Source organism: Corvus brachyrhynchos, unplaced genomic scaffold (genome assembly GCF_000691975.1).
Source record: "Corvus brachyrhynchos isolate BGI_N302 unplaced genomic scaffold, ASM69197v1 scaffold324, whole genome shotgun sequence".
NCBI lineage: Eukaryota > Metazoa > Chordata > Aves > Passeriformes > Corvidae > Corvus > Corvus brachyrhynchos.
Window position 1 is genome coordinate 725,239 of NW_008246067.1, and position 4,367 is coordinate 729,605.

The following is a 4,367-nucleotide window of genomic DNA, read 5'->3' on the forward strand; positions in this document are numbered from 1 at the left end:
AGGTCATATTTAAGGTTCGTACATTTGCATAAAAACATCTCATTAGCCCAAACCAATCATTATTAGTAATTTTCTTCCTTTAGCTTTTTAATAACTAAATCCTTCATTGAGGTTTTACAAATAGCAAATATTTATAGCTTGTAGAAAAGGTTTTCTCAGTGAGCCTGGATGCTTTGTTTTTGTGAGCTGCAAGAAAATTACAGAGCTTCAAAATTTTGATCCCATAATACAAGAAGCTGTCTTTTTCTCCAACTGAAATTTAAATAGATCATGCTAACTAAAGGCAAGAGGCAATTTTGAAGAGTAAAGTTGCAATACAGTACAGTCTTGTACAAATATGAATAATGTAAAAAAAACCCCAAGAATAACTTTGAATTTCCCCACCCCACTAGCACTGTGAAAGACACAAAATTTTTGCACTAAGTTGTGTTTTCCATGGCATCCTTACCTGAAACAAAGTGAAGATATGTAAAATTCAGTGAAAATTGCATGTAGGCATTAATTTTTATTGGACAATAAGGCAACCAGTTTGACATCTATGATTGCTAGTAGAAAAATTGAATATAAGCATGCAACTGCAGATCTACATGGGTATGAAATGAGTTTTACTGAAGATCTACTGTGTATATTTACCTCTGCAAACATGTAGCTTACTTCATCTTCTTGTGTATGGAAGAAATGAAGCATAAATTTGGATAAACTGAAAATGAAAGATTTTCCAGTGAGGGGAACTGGAGGGAATCAGCTTTCAACAGTGCAAGGATACTTTATTTTTCCCTGATCCTCTATAACAGGTTTCATACCCTACTCTAAAAGCAGTTAATATTGAAAGAATAGTTTAAAACAATATCATCAAGCCAAAATGCATAAATATAGGTCACACCATCATGCTAAGCTCCAGAAAATGTAATTAGCATGTGTAACCTTTTCTTCTTTTCCCCTTTTCTTTTTTTTCCCTCTGGCATCCTTGACCCCTGTGTGTCCTTATAGAAACTCTAATAGCATTAACATTATGCTACGATTAAAAAGTTAGACAGCACAACAATGCTGCTTGACAAGATATTTTTACAATCCTTTTTGATGTCATTCTGTTGGGATTGAATGTCCTTTGAACTCTTGCAAATTAAGTGGATGTTCAGTGGATGTATTCTCATATGGTATCTCTTTGTGTTATCTGTTAGGTCTCTTCTGCTGTTTGCAATGAAGGATTGGTTTGCATTTATCCTAGCATCTATAATTTTGTTAAACAGTAATTATTCATGCAAAGCATGGATTTCAGAATTAGGTTTAAAACCTGGATTTACTATCACTTTTCAATATGTTGAATGTATGTTTTAAACAAATTGTATGAGGTCCATGGAAGCTGAGCTGATAAAAATGCATGAGCTTCTGTTTCCTGAACTATTTTCATCAATTAACATCAGGATTTAACCATAAACATGAACCCAGCCCCCAGCACACTGGTAGTGTAATGTCATTACTGGTTGTATCATACTGTGTGTGCTGTAGTCACACTATACAGGCATAACAATAAAAGAGGGTTAGAGACTGAAAACTTCTGTGTAAATTAAAAACATGTTGTCTAGAAGAAGAACCAAAGCTTTTAATAGGGTAAAAAAAGGGCATTATCATAGCATGAATTTTCCTTTCTATAACCAGATGCCAGATGAAGTGAACCATTTAAGTTGTGTATTTTTAGCTAGAAAGAGAAACTAATGAATTTTCCTTAAATCTCTCTGGGGTTTTTTAAGTATGATAAGATGAATAAATACAATCAATAGTGCAAACCACCTTTCCTCTAAAAGAACAAAAAATCCCCATGCAAACAAACAATCAAAAAACAACAAAACAAACAAACAAACAAAAAACCCCAAAACCAAACCAAATCAACAAAAAAACTCCAAAACTACATGCATGTGAATGCTTATTAACCAGATTTGCAACTGAACCACTTTCACTGGAGGGAATAAAGATGGAATTTCTGAGGAATGTCACAGGGAGAGATGCCATGGAGTGCTTTGACACTAACAGGTTCCAACAAGTTGAGAAGTATCAACCAGGATTAAAGTAGACAATAAAAGAACCAAGCATCCCAGTGACACTTAGATTTATGAATCCAGAACAGGAACAGTGTTGTTAAGCCACAAGCAGATTTTCATGCTTAACAAAAAGATGCAAGGATTGAAACAGAAGCTGAAATTGCTGATAGAAAGTAGTAAACCCAAGTTATGATGACTGTACTGTTTCACTTTGACATGCCATTAGAGACAGGAAAAATCCAGATAATTGAGATGATAGTTGTGTAAAAGGATGAAAAAAAAAAAGGAAATAGTAGAAACTCAGAGTAGCATAAGAAACTGAAGGGAAACCAAGAGGAAAGCGTTTAATTTATATATCTGCAATAGGTATTTTGGTGTTAAAGGGAAGAAAAATTGATTTAGACACTGATTAACTTACGCAGAATACTAGAGAGCAGTAACTCTCAAAAAAATACACTAGTTCTTTGATGATTATGCTCAAAATGTATCTTGTTAATTGGATGTTATTAACCATTCAAATACAAGATTTATGTTGTCCTCCCTTGGTCAAGGTTTGCGCATTTGCATCAGGACACCATTTCTAATGGGTGAGCTCAGGCTGTGCTTCTTTTTCTTCCGTGAATCAGTTACCTATTGGTACAAAATATGGAAATTTTTATCTCTTCTCTCTGTTGTTTGTGATATCTTGTGCTTTTCCAGTGCACAATTCATCCTCTGCATTGTAGACAGACCTAACTCAGACTTTTTTCAACAGTCATCAGTTTAAGTGCATCACAAACTTTAGTGGCTTAATTTGTCAGGTGAAAGGCTATTACTTCCATTGTACAAATGCTAAGCTAAGGACCAAAGAATTACTTTCGCAGAAAGATTTCTATTTTTTGCAAGCTGAATACAGATTAGGCTGAAGAATGTTGATTTCAAGATCTGAAAGAGCAATCTGTAGTGGGCACAGATTTTTTTTCTCTCTGTCACTTTCCTTTTGCATTGTACCTTCTGTTTTGCCTGCTCCAAACAATCCCTCCTCCACTTTTTCTTCTTTATTTTAACACTGCCTCTTCCCTGTAATCTCATTTGCTTTTATAATCTCTCCTGTTCAGGATTTCTCAGTCTCCACATCTCACTTAAAATCTCCTTACTCACTGAGTTTTCTCTTAGCCTAGTTTCACCTTTGAAATACCCCATGGCCTGCTCAGGCTTCATGAGGACTGTTGAAAATCCTTTGTTCCTTTCCTTGGGCCACTTTTCAGGGCTGAGGTATGAAAGAAAGCACTGTACAGTACACCTAGTGATTCAAGGTAAATGAGCTGTGATGGGAAGATTACAAGGCTGAGTAGAAGGTTCCTTGCACAGTGGGAGACTTCACAGAAGATAGAGCACGCTGAGTTCAGGCTTCCTATTTATCTGATAGTTAATGAACACCACAAGCAGGGGCATTTCCAGAAGGGTGTGCAAACACAAGCTAAGCAGCTAAAGTGGCACCTGATACATAGGGGTCCATAGTGGCCCCAGAAGTGCAGCTAGTAGAAGGGAGATGCTCCAATGTGAAGTGGGGATCAGGTCTTTTGGAATGTCCTGTCATGCTTGTGCAGCCATTTCTGTCACTGTAAAATACTGATTGTGAATGATTTTGTGCTGGTCATGGTCTACAGGGAATGCAGCAGCCTCTTCTGTCTCAGGTGAACTCTGATACTTGTGGCAGTGCTATAAAAGGTGAACAGGTTTCACCAGAGGTGATAAGAGGTAACAAATGGGATGTCAGTGGGAGGGACACTCCAGAGACCACAGCCCAAGGCCCTGTATTGGGTCTGTCTGAGAAAGAGTTCATTTTTCCTTAGCAGCCCTCACAGTGCTGTGCTTTTCATCGGGAGCTGGAAGGGTGGTGATAACACACCAGTGTTTTGGCTACTGCTGAGCACCACTGTCCCTCTAATATCTCCCCTCCACTCCATCAAGGGGCTTTGGGAGTGGGCAAGATCCTGGGAGGGTAAACAACCAGGCCAGCTGACCCAAATTAACTAAAGAGATATTCCATGCTGTGTGACATCAGCTCAGATATAAAAGCTAAGAGGGAGAGGAACAGTGGGGCATTTGTTGTCCAACAATGTTTGCCTTTGTAGCGGGTTGGGTTTGTAACCAGACAGAAACCCCAATTAGTGTAGTGGTTTAGTCCAAAATACTCATTACTGTTTATCTTCTGTGAGATAAGAATTAGGAGAAATGCAAAGCAGGGACTAAACTTGAAAGAATATAAAGAAATTTATTAACAGACCTAAAAGAAGAGGGAAAAAAAAAAAATCATACCACACCTTCAGAACACTTCTCCTCCCC